Here is a 13,906-nt window from a genome sequence, read left to right as displayed (position 1 = left end):
CCTATTTCATTTGACTGTCAATGTCAATTAATAACAGATCTTCCCTGGATACCTCCACCAAGTTTAGACCTGGGAATGATGCCAGACCAGACCCCCTCTTCTCTGACTGTATTCTACAGAACAAGAATTCCTTTCATGTTTAGTCATAAAAGAAGGGCTATTATGCAATCAGAAGCACAGATGTGACCATGATAAATGGGAATCAGGGCCAGCACTTCCCAGGACAGCAGTGAAATTTTGACTTAAAAACTTCTCCCTATGCTTAGAAAACTGTTTGCTTTGTTTTGATGGCTTCTCTGGGAGCCTCACTGTGATCAAGTGAAGTCATAAACTTTCAGCCTCCAAGGCTAATACCATCCATGATGATAACTTTAAAGTTCAATATCTGGAGGTTGGGTGTGTTGACAATAAAAAAATATCAAGATGATTGATGACACTTTAAATTTTAATCCAGATGTTTGATTTGGGGTATTGGGCCTTATCTCAATTCTGGTTAGTTAATCCCCCAACTTTGTAGGACTCATCTAAGCATTTTGGATTCTGATTGAATCTACATTCCATTGCTATAACATGGGGTGATCTACCTGGCCAGGGAAGCAATTTTCCACTCAGTCATGCCTTGTTTGTAAAGATAATAGCTGCACAAACTCACTAACTTGCCACCAAGAAGAAGAAAACATCTTCTAAAAACATATTGAAAATTCTAATGAACATTTAAATAGGCTGTATGCACTGCAGTTTGAGAACTAATAAATCTTACATTAAAAAGAAATTTGAAATACGACAAACACTGTAAGGTAATAGAAATGAGGATAATTTTGGAGGAATCATATCCCATGAATACCTACCATTTTTTGTTTTAACAATAAACAACCCTGATGTCTAAGTGACTGATAAATGTAAAGGTGTGTTTCTTGCTCACATGACCTGTGTCTATGGTCAGTTTCAGCTCCACGTGCCTTCAGTGTTTAGGGATACAAGGTACAGGAGTGATCCTGTTTGGTACCTACCACTCTCATAACACATTGGATGGTGGAACTACCATCCTTGTTTTAAAGCTTGTGCTAGGAAATGGTACACATTACTTCTACTCACATTGAGGTCAAATCAAGTCACAAGGCACAGAAAGTATGCTCTCACAAAGAGAGGACACAGGGAAAGAACCCATATGGATGAACCTTGTGAATAAGGGTAGATAGCCCAGACATGGGACCATTAATACGCTTGGATGTACGGCTTCTTCAGTTAAAGTAAAGAGCTGTACAATCCAACATCCCCCCTTTTGAGTGTTAATGCCTTTGCATCCAAAAAAAATGGAAAAGTAAAAGAACTATTTCTTACCATGTGCTGATAATTTTGATAGTGCCTATGTAGGAAAATGGTTTCATTAAATTCAGTTTATTTTTTCAGTTGAATTTATTATAGCAGTGTTTGAAATACAAGATAATTGGTTTGACTGAACTTTTCACTTTTTAGCCGTTGATCGAGTTGGCACTGGGCTTAGGTATACATGTCATGTTAGCTCAGAGAGCTTAATTCCATGAAAATAAGGCGAAGTGTCATGTTTAATTATGCATCTTTTTAGAGTTCTTAACCTGAGAAAAATTTTTGACATAAGTAGTTTTCTTTGTGGTCCTATGTACTTTATGTTTACTCATTTAAAAATGTTTTTTCTGAGAAGAAATTCATGGATTTCACCACATTGGCAACACATTTTACTGGACAAAGATGGTTAAGTCCCTTCACTTTCTCAGTGGCTCTATAAATGTTTTTTGGTCATTTCCTATGGGGATTTTTCTCTATATAAATTATAAGATGATGATATAATAACTATACTTTTCTACTTTGCTAAATATACTTCTTTCCCTAGATCGGTTCTCATACACTCATTTGGTAACAAATAATAAAAAAAATAAAATAAAACCCTCTTTCACTGGTCTTTAAGGAGAAGGTATTTTCTTCGTGTATCTAACATGTAAGACAGAGTGATTCCAGGAGGTCATGTGTTCAAAGATGTGTTGGTTCCTCTCATCTTCCTTACCATGCCAGCTTTATTCCTTGGTACTTCCAAATATCACAACTATAAGCAAGCACTTCAATGTGTAGTGACAGATTGCTGCTTTTTGTTATTTTAAATTTTAATTTAGGAGGGAAGGAAACCTTTCCTAGTTATCCCCCTCCCAAAGACTGGCCCTTTTGCCTCCTTGGCCAGAATGACATCTCTGATCTATGCTGAAGCCAATAATTACTGGCACATTCAATTTGAATATATCCTTGTCTCTGGATAGTTTTCTGTGCCTCATGGGAGAAAGGTAGGTTCACAAGGAAAAATGTGGCTCAGGAGAGCTCTGTCAGCAATGTTTGCTATACACACAAAGACAAGGTTTTCAGTCACACCAAAGAGTAGAACTGAAGCAATCATGTATGTAACTCAGCTGGAATAATCCTGTGCTACCTGTGTCAGCAAAACAGAAGCAGAGTTTGGGTAGCAGTAACCACAATGACCTGATGAATCACTTAATTCACTATCATAAACCTGGCCCTACACAATATTTTTCTTAGCAATAATAGAGAGTATGTTCCTTCTTTCTTCATTTATATTCCACTTAAGCCCCCAGAGGATTTGAGCAGCCTCATTTAACTTCAAACAAGGGTGGGCATACAAATCTCCTTAATAAAGAAACCCAAATAAAATGCAACAATATTTTTGAATATTCTTTTTTGTTCTTTTATAGAAACTTCCCAAATAACAGACTCAGACATGTATGAAACCGACCACAGACAATAAAACAGACTACTTCAGACTTTATCAAACCAGCATCTGTCTTTTTTGTATATAAAATGAAAAAAAAAATGTTGAATTCTAACACTCCTTATTCTAGTTGTGTAAACTATTTTTAGCCTTGCATGTGAATGTAAATGAGTCAAGACCCATGCACTGTACAAACTTGAATAGTTGAATTGAATGAAACTAGAACTAATCTGAATTTACTTAATTCCATGCAATATGCCCAGGTCATACGTAATATGCAAGCCTGTTGCTAGGTGCTATATATACAAGCAAATATAACCACACTCAGATGTATGAAGAAGACTAAGGTGCCCCACATACAATGTGTTGGACTGTAAGGAGCATTATAATTGAGATAATTTTAAAAATGCTTCTGGAGTACTGGAGATGTAGCTCAGTGAAAGATCCCTTGCTTAGCATGAGTGAGGCCCAGTTCTAATTCTAACAACATAAACACACACACATGCCCTGGATAGGCTGGTTGTTTGGGACTAAAGCTAGATGATGCTATGCTACTTATCCAAGGAAATAACATTTGAACCTGTCCTTTAAGGAAAAACAAACTATCATCTATCAGAATAAAAGGCAGGGTATTTCAGGTTGGGCCAAAGACTAAGCAACAGCAATTGTGGCCCTGTTGGTGTCAAGACTCAGTAGTTCCTCCTAGGATGAGTCACCTTCAAGGAGTATCATGAGAGCAGGAATCCCTTTCTTGATTTGTAGCCCCTAGACAACACTAAAGGACATCTGCAGCATTGTCCACAGCAACTCTTATTAAAACTTTCTTGCTTTGTAGTTTTCTAGCTTCCTTTAAGTTGAGGAAACACATCCTGCTATTTGGGAAGAATCTTCCCTCCCTTGTCCGTTTCACCCTATCCTCCCTCTTCCATTTGCTCTAAGCCCTATTGGTCTAAGCCTCATGAATGCTGATCCTCTTTAGTGCTCTGGCTCCTTTTCTCCTGGGACCTGTTTCAGGTGATGTGGATTTTTCTCTGAAACTCTTTTTCCTCCAATCTGATGTGCTTGTTTCTGTTCCAAATCCTAATTTTATACTCCAAAAATATAGATATAGAATGATCTCCAGAACAGAAGGTAAAAAGAGATATTAAGTCTCTTTTTCAGGAAATCTCACAGATGAGACCTTTAGGCCCATAACAAAAGAAGCATGAGTGTCCACTTCACCAGTCACCACCAAACAACAGGGCTTCCCCCTGGAGGCTGGAGGTGAGATTTAGCAAGTGGTTTGGAGACAGATTGTGAAGGGTCTTAAATCAAAAGCTGGTACCACACTTGTGCGAAAGCAGGCATACTCTCAGATCTGTGTTTTTGAGCAGGAATGTCATTGCTGTGTGGAGTCCAGGGAAGCAATCATTTCCAACACCCTGGCAGCCCTTCTGACTCTCTTCAAAAAGCACAACTACATCAGCATCTGGACTTAGGTACTAACTGAGGAATCCCTCACTAGGTTTTCCAAACAGACAATAATGAGGTTGCACGGAGACATCACCTATTACTGGCTTCTCTCAGGCTTCTAGCAATGAGAAGAAGTATAAAATATAACTCTTTCCCATACAACCTTCATCTTTATATGTGTGGGTAAATGACTTGGTTGATTTTTGATTCTATCAGTTTCTTGATCTATCAGCCCAGTGGTACTACTTTTAGATTCTCTGAATCTAAAAATGTCCATGCAAAACACACAGAATAGTTCTTGGAAGAAATAGGTGCATTAATAAATATTGGTTCCTTAACCCATATCTTCCTTCCAGTACTGACCTGTGGGTGTGCATTGTCTGGAGTCACAACTGGAAGGCACTAAAAAGAGTCAGAATGCATGACTCCCAATTATTTGCTCCTCTTACCCTGTTCAGTTCCCCACCATGAACTTGTTTTTGATATTCTTTGGGAAAGAACAAACTTCATCAGAGAGCACAGAAATAGTCACATGAAATAGTCACTACTCTTCTGGAGGCATTAGGGATACAAATTTCTTCTTCTTTTCTTGAAAGTAAAGAAGAATTGTTGACTAATAACATTCTATTAGTAATTGGGGTGGGGGGCTATCCTTGAGTGGATACTATTAAATTCATAAAGTATATCTCAATTACAAAAGTAATAATCTAATGTATTCCACTTTCCCAGGATGATCCTTCCCTATTGATTGAAGCCAAATCTCTTGCTATCAAGTGCCCTGGAATTTTTCCCTGTTCTTTGAACACCCTTTCCCCTGCTTCCTCAATTTCAGTCCCTGGGGATCCAATTCCATATTAATATATTTGTAGAAGAGAATAGCTTAGCACTACCCCACCCACATAGCACAATTATATTTTCAATAAAATCTTCTGAAGACAAAATTTCTCTCATTCCAAAGCAATACCCTCCTGGCAGAAAATCAGGCAGGAAATCCTGCAGGCAAAATGACGAAAACATGAAGATCTGGGTCAGAGAATCTTTGAAATCATATTTATAAAAGAAAACACATGCACACATGTGTGCGTGTCACAGAAACACACACACACACATACACACACTTTTTCTTCCTAAGCAGAGGGTCAACCTCGATGTGAGGATTTTAAAACCGTGAATTGTTAGAATCAATGTACATCTTCCAATTGCATGAAGAAGGAAAACTTAAGTCATACCCCATTTCTTATTTTTCAAATAAGAAGATCAAGATCCCCAGGGGAAGGAGTTGGGATCTGAGCAGAAACCCCTATATTCAGAATGTCCCCGTTTTTGACCTTCAGTAAGACTTTTTGTTTTGGGTCTCTAAACATGAACTCTTAATCCGGAGTGTCCAAAACAGTGTCACATGTAGTATGGATGTATAATAAGGGTCTTTTGATGATGCCTGTAAATATGAAATGATAAAAGTTGTTGCACACATTACCCCTACTCCAGGAAAGCAAATGGCTCGACTATTCAGGAAAAAAATTGTAAGGGATGCTGCAACATTGTTCTAAGGAAAAATTAATCAATGTTTGTACTGTGGGAACATTAGGTCAGTCTACTGTTTGAAACATTGGGCACTCATTTTGGTGACTGAAAAAGTGAGTTATGTATACAGTTGGAAGGTTGTGCGCATTGTGTGTGTATAGCCATCATTAAACATGGCTATGAAGCCAAGGGATGTGCATCACTTAGATAATAAATTAAATAGCATGAAACAAGACTTTGAGAGCTCACTTGAACTATGTGCACATATAAGAAACAACACAGGGTTGGGGATGTGGCTCAAGCTGTAGCGCGCTTGCCTGGCATGCATGCGGCCCGGGTCCGATCCTCAGTACCACAAACAAACAAAGATGTTGTGTCTGCCGAAAACTAAAAAAATAAATACTAAGAAATTCTCTCTCTCTCTCTCTCTCTCTCTCTCTCTCTTAAAAAAAAAAAGAAAGAAACAATACAAAGCTTTCTATCACTCCACTGAGAAGTAAAGACAGTTGCAGTAAAGAACAGGACACTGAGTCACGGGGACTCAGTTTTGCATCATGATGAGATTTTATCTTCCAATTTCATGAAGAACAAACCTGGCTCCTACTTACTGAGTCTCAGGAGTCTGCTGATCTCTTTTGCTATTCATTATGCATACTCTGTAGTAGTTTAATCTAATTATGACTCTCTCCACTGATTGCATGATAAGACATTCCCAGGCCCATTTTGCTAGTTCCCTTTTCCCCAGGCTTCTCTGTCTCAACTCTCCTTCAGAAGTCATATTCAAAAAGCTTAGTAACAATTGGAATCTAACTACATTTTAACATAACACTTACATTCATGCTTCTGTTCACACTGTAAAAGGTAATCTTTGAATGGTTTAAGCATCTGGATTCTATTACAGCAAAGTATAGCACTCAAAATGGAAGAGACTTTTTATATTTGTGTGGAATTCAGGCAGCTGCCTGAGCCACCCTTGGGCCTAGTTGTTTCAAAGAGATTTGCAACAGGCTTAAGTCAGAAATGATAAAATTGTCAAAAAACTTTGGAATTCCTTTTGGAAGACAGCTAAAAAAATAAAACCAAACCAAACCTCCAAAAGGAAAAAGGAAGAGATTTCTGCCTGCAAATTTTTAATAATACAGTTTATTGGGTCAAATACTGAAACTCCAAATAGTGTCTGCTGTGCATATCCAAGAAATGTTTCCACTTTTTTTCTTCTTAACTATAACATTGGTTTTACAGTCCTGCAGATTACAAATCACATGCTTTTTTTTTTTTCCTTCCCTGGGTAGGGATATTAGATTTTTCTTCCATTTGTCCTATTTTATTTAAATAGTCCAAACCTTTGTGGTTTGGTCATTAAAATCCAGTTGGCAGAGAGAAGCTGAATCTTTATGTTCTCCAGCTGTGTTCCTACCGACTACACACAAGCATTATTAACTGTATGACCATGTTTACATCAGCGGTGGGTGAGAGTTTCTCATGACCTATCTCTGCAGCACATAGAGAACCAGAGTGCCTGAGAAGAAGGAAAAAAGCATCCAGAGTGCCATCGATGTGAAATAGGGGTCCAAGGAAAGTGATGCTAAGCTAAATGCTGGTGTCAACCAGTCTAACCAGAAGGCAGAAGCCACAGGGAATACTGTAAGCCAACAAAAAGTCTTTGTTCTAATAAAGCAAGAGAACATTAAAACCAAAAATGCTAGGGTCACAACAACTAGAGAAGGAAGACTTGGTTTGTATAGTAGATGTTCTACCAAAAAAAGCATATTTCATACGATAATTTTTTACAGAAATAAAAAAATCCCATCCTAAAATTCATGTGGAATCTAAAGGCCTCCAAATAATCAAAACAGTCTTAAAAAAGGAGAACCAAACTGACAATCTCACACTTTTTGTTTCTGAACTTACTAGAAAGCTCCAGTAATCAAAACATTATGGTGCTAGTATAAAGACAGACACACAGACCAGTGAGAGAGAACAGAGAGTCTCTCCTATATAAAATCAAGTGATTTTGGACAAGTGTGCTATGACCACTTCCGGGGAGAAAGGAAAATCTCTTCAATCCACTTGTGAAAGAATGAAGTCATATCCTTACCTTATACCATATGTAAAATTTAACTCAAAAAGACAGCTCAGGAGGCTGAGGCAGGAGGATCGCAAGTTCAAAGCCAGCCTCATTAAAAAGCAAGGTGCTAAGCAACTCAGTGAGACCCTGTCTCTAAATAAAATATCAAATAGGGCTCGGATGTGGCTTAGTGGTCAAGTGCCTCTGAGTTCAAACCACAGTATTACCACCCCCCCAAAAAGAATTAAAGATATAAACATAAAATCTGAAACTATAAAACTGTTAGAAGAAAACAGGGTAAAGCTTTATAAAAGCATAGGGAACAAAAGAAAAAAATAGTAACTGGACTACATCAAAATTTAAAAATTGTGTATCAAAGGATGCTATAAACACAGGAAATAAAGGTAACCCATGGATGGAAAAAATCATGTATATGGTTAAGGAAGTTAATATTAAGAATTTATTAAAGAACTCCTATGACTCAACAACAACCTAAAATACCAAACCTGATTAAATAATGGGCAAAGAGCTTCAAAAGACATTTCTCCAAAAACAATTATGCAAATAGCCAACAAGCACACAAAAAGGTACATAATGTCATTACAGCAATGTTAGTCAGAATCACAATGAGACCCAATTAACAGGATGGCCATTAGGGAAGAAAAATAACAAATATTTGCAAGTATGTTGAGAAATAGAAACCTTTGGGAAACATTGCAGTGAATATAAAATGGTACAAACTATGGAAAACAATATGGCAGTTCCCTGAAAAACTAAACATAAATTTATCATAGGACCTACCAATTCCATTTCTACATGGAAAAATCGAAAGAAGTGTCTTATATTCCCAAAGAATTGAAAGCAGGGTATTAAGGAAGTATTTATAAACCCATGTTCTTAGTAACACTATTAATAATAGCTAACAGGTGAAAGCGTCCAAAGTGTCCATCAATAGATGAATAGATAATCGATATGTGATATATACATATAATGGTATATTATTTAGTCTTTAAAAAAATTCTGACACTTGATACAACATGGATAAATCTTGAGGACACTGGGATAAGAGAAATAAGCCAATCACAGGAGAATAAATATTGCATGATTCTACTCATCTGAGGCACTTCAGGTAGTCAAATTCATGGAGGCAGAAAGTAGAATGGTGATTGCCAGGGTTTGGAGAGAAGAAGGAATGAGAATTACTACTTAATGCTGAAGAGTTTCAGTTGGAGAAAGATGAAGTTCTGGAGACGGATGGTAGATGGTAATACAAAAATATGAATGTACCTTAATGTCATTATATAAACACTTAAAATTTATGTAAATGGTAAATTTTATATTGTTATATACATTTTACAATAAAAAGTATATTTGAACACTTTTTAAATGCCCTCAGGATATATTATAAATGTAATATAATATAAAAGAGTTGCCTATAGAAATAAAATCTAGAGACTGACTCTTCTTTAATTCGTATATAGCTGGTTCTATATGATGGACACATTCTGAAATATTAATTATGAATTAAACTCTTATAAATCATGTTTTAAAGTAGAAATTTCTCTTTTTATTTAAGAAACTGCAAAGTAAACATTTTAATGACCCAAACCCTTATCTTTGGGTGTCCGTTACAAATCTGCATATTTGTGCTCAAACTCAAAGATACACAGTTTCTAAAATCTGTGAACCACAGGTTGGCAAACATTTTCTACAAAGGGTCAGAGAATAAATATTTGGCCTTGCTAACCATATAATCTTTGTCTCAACTTCTAATTCTGCCACTGTAGCAAGAAAGCAGAAATAGAAAATACATAAACTAACAAGATGGTGGGCCCCAATAAAGAGTTACCTTCAAACACAGGTAGTGAGCAGGTTTTGGCCAGAGGCTGCTGACCCTTTGTATGGAGCAAATCCACTCTCTGATTTACACCATACGGTCTCAAAACAAAACTGTTGAAGAAAAGAGATAGCCGAGTGCAGTCAGGAGTTGGGGGCTCAAGAAATACAAGAAATGTTCAAGCAAAATGATGAACAAGGTAGGTGTTATGGTTTGGATGTATGTGAGGTGTCCCCAGAAAGCTCACATGTGAGACAGTGCAAGTAGGTTTGGAGGAACAATGATTGGGTTATAGCCTTAACCTAATCAGTGGTTTAATTCCTGATGAGATTAACTGAGTGGTAACCGGAGGCAGGTGGCATGTGGCTGGGGGAATTGGTTCATAGGGGACATGGCTATGGGGTATATATTTTTAATCTGAAGAGGGGAGGCTCTCTCTCTCTCTCTCTCTCTCTCTCTCTCTCTCTCTCTCTCTCTCTCTCTCTCTCTCCTTCCTGATAAATATGTAAGCTGTTTCCCTCTGCCACACGCTTCTGCCATGGAGTCCTGCCTCACCTCGAGCCCTTGAGGAATGGAACCTGCCGTCTATGGCTTGAGACCCCTGAAACTGTGAGCCCCTAAATAACCCTTTCCTTCTCTACAAATGTTCTGCTCTGGTCTTTAAGTCATAGCAATGAAAAAGCTGACTAAAACAGTAGGGAGGAAAATAAAAAGGAATGGGATAAAGAGTTCCCCAGGACTGAAAGCTGCACATTCAGAGATCCAGAGGCTAAATCGGGCCTGGTGTATTTGACGGAGCCCTATGCTACCTCTGGAGCCCAATGAGGGCCTGGGGACAAGTGATTGTACAACCTGAATATTAACGAGTACCAGTAGTCCCCCTACTTGTCTTTGTGGAAGTGTGTCCCAAGATGCTCAGTAGAGGCCTGAAACTACCAAACCTTATATATTTTCCATATATATATATATATATATATATATATATATATATATATATGAGATAAAGTTTAATTTATAAATTAGGTACAGTAAGGGACTAACTACAATAATAATAAAATAGACCAATTATAACAGCATACTGTCATAAAAGTTATTCAAAACTTATGAATTGTTTATTTCTGGAATTTTTCATTTAATATTTTTGAAATGTGGTTGATCATGGGTAACTAAAACCACAAAATGTAAAACCATGCATAAGGGGAACTACTGTAGATCAAGAGCCTTTCAGCCAATGGAGACCCTGGGGGTTATAAAGGCTGAGGGGAGAGGGGAGGAGGAAAAGTTCCATGACATGTTTTAAATTAAAACTTCTGTTTTGGTACCAGGGACTGAACTGAGAGGTGTTTAACCACTGAGCCAAATTCCCAGCCCTTTTTATTTTTATTTATTTATTTTTTTTATTTTGAGACTGGGTCTCACTAAGTTGCTGAGGGCCTCACTAAGTTGCTTAGGCTGGGTTTGAACTCGTGATCTTCCTGCCTCAGCCTCCAGAGCTGCTGGGATTACAGGCATGCACCACCGCACCTGGCGTGAATTAAAATTTTAATAGAACTTTTGAGTTCTCATTTTACCAAATAAGTACTTTTGACAAACCAATACCCAGTAATCACTTTACCAAGGAAGAAAGCTTATCCTTCATTTCTGTTGAAGAAAAATACAAATTCTTAATTCAAACCATTTCCATTTTTTCTTGGAAGCCAACTAGCAACATAGAATGCATTTCATTTTAATATTCTAATAAGTGTAGTATGTATGTCTGTCCTTTCCTTTGAGCATGACCATAATATTTGCCAGTAAATGACATAAGTCCTTTGGTAACAAAGATCCTAAGGGACATTTTAACCTCTAATCCACTATTTTTCAAAACTTTTAACCAACTGTCAGCAATGCCTTGCCCCAACCCATTTGCTGAGTTGCCTGCGGTAGGGTGTCAAGGCATAACCCCAACATAATCTTCCAACCGTGGGGTGGGAGAAAGGAAGGGAAGTAGAGACTCCTAGAACAGCACCACTTCTGCCAGCTCACAGCAGATGTATGCTGCCTTCATGTGAGGGAGTCAAGTGTCTCTTCGCTGGCTGTGGGTATTCAGTCACCCTTTGGCAAGACTTCAAGCCGCTTCTGCTATGATTAACTGTAAAAGGGAAATGGGGCTTTCCTGTTTCAAAGCTACTAGCTTAAGGGCATTCATGGTAGCCTTGGGAGTCTCTGTTGGGTCTCAGGAAATGGGTCTTCAAAGCTACTCTCACAAGTTCCCTAGGAGTACTGTGTCTTTGGTCCTAATTTATCCTTCATGCTGTGATTTCTAGGGCTGAAAAAGAGAAAATAATGATGATGGGTAGAATAAGAAGCCCCTTTTACATTCCTATGCATTGTTTGTTTAGACTCATAATTATCTAAGACTAAGTTAATGCAGTGCATGCCTTATACATCAGTAAGGATTTCATGCATGTCTCTTCTTTCAGGATGCTATGCTATAATCACTCACTGAAAAGCCCTGTTGTTAATTTTGAAAGGGTCTTGGAAGAAAGGAAAGGTTGTCCATGCCCACAAAGTTTAGAGCACTGTCACAATGTGGTGAGGAAGAGGCAGAAGGAGGCCCAACAGACAATAACTGGCTGGTGGCCATTCCAAAGGCTGTGGTGGCAAAGGTATATGTGAGAGGGTGCCAAGAGCTACCCCAAAATATTTCCAAAAATATTGCCTACCTTATTTACTTAATTCCTCCAGAATCTCTATGATAGAATTATCATTATTAGTGTCCTTTTACAAATGAGGAAATTAAAGACCATTTTTTTCATCATCTACAATCATTGATTGGGAGCATCCCAAGGAAAGCATGATCTCATTGCCAGCATGGTTCTGGATCCAAAGAAGTCGGGTCCAGAAGGCTCATCCAACTATGCCCCTGTGTCAGGTTACCATAGAGGAGATCTAGTAGATACCCCATGGGTGCCACAGTGATTTATGTAAGATCATATAGATTACAAGAGGTGCTAGGATTTGTTCATGACCTGTCTGAACCTTCACTCCATAGTTATTGCACTGTGATCTGATGCCTTCCTTGAAGAGGTTAAAGAAGTCACCCAAAAGCCAATTAAATATTTTGATACTGTAGTTGCTATGTATTAGGGGTCAACCAACTTTATATCAAAGGCTTTACTTTATAGTAAATATATTATGCTTTGTGGGTATATAGGGTGTCTGCCAAACTATTCAGTCCTGCCATTGGAGTAAGAAAACAAAAGAGAATAGCTCTTTTCTAAAATAAATAAATACACTTTACTGGTAAAAGCAGGCACCTGACTGGCTTTGACTCAGGAGTCATAGTGCCAACCCCTGCACTATATAACAAGAAACAGAAGTCAAATAAAAAAAATAAAATAAAAAGAACCATTAGTAATCTGCAAAAGATTGAGACATTAGGCCCCATAATCAGATATATCAGCTTATTTCCTTTACAACAATCTTTTGGTGGCCAGGTAGATTCATGTAAGGTCTCTTTGCTATCCAAGAGGAATCTCAGATATACAGTTTTAGTAAGGACAAAAGAGGAAGGTTTCTTCACATTCCTGACACATCCTTTCCCTTTGCAGGGAAAGATCCAGAGTGGTCCACAGGTGACTTGGTGACATTCATTCTGCTGAGTGTCTACCCTGGAGTGACAGAAAGGGATACACGAGGAACATGAAATAAGAGGTCACCTTTCAAACGTGTGTGAGGAAGACTGATTTCAGTCAGAAATCAAGATTAGATATCATTCATTCATTCAAAAACTCACGAAACCTCATTTTGCTCTTGACCTTTCGTTTATGTGAAAGGTGCAAAAAAGTTGAAACTATGGACCCTACCTATAAGAGATCACAGTCTACAGGGGAGAACCCAATACGGGGTAGTAGGAGCTATGATACAGGAAAGCACAGGGTCTATGTAGACCTGTATGGATAAATGTCTTCTGGTAGCCAGGCCCTCTTCCCTTTCCCATGATACATGGAAAAGAGGTCCAACCTTCACCAACATAGCTAACAATGAATTTTTAGATTACCTTTGCTTTCTGACAAGAAAACTATCTTGGCACATGAGAAGTCTATTGTACTGACCAGTGGGTATTGATGCTCAGAAGGGGCACAGGAAAGCAGGAGGGAAATATGAATATATTCTACAATGTCCTGAAAGGTTGGCCTGGCCAGATGGAGACTGATTATGCATCTGTTATGCATTCCTCTCAAAAGGAAGACAAAGTTCTTTCTGGTGGAGAAAAGAATTGGGAAATCTC

This window comes from Marmota flaviventris, chromosome 12 (genome assembly GCF_047511675.1).
Source record: "Marmota flaviventris isolate mMarFla1 chromosome 12, mMarFla1.hap1, whole genome shotgun sequence".
In the NCBI taxonomy this organism is placed as follows: Eukaryota; Metazoa; Chordata; class Mammalia; order Rodentia; family Sciuridae; genus Marmota; species Marmota flaviventris.
Note: the sequence above shows the minus strand (reverse complement) of the source record.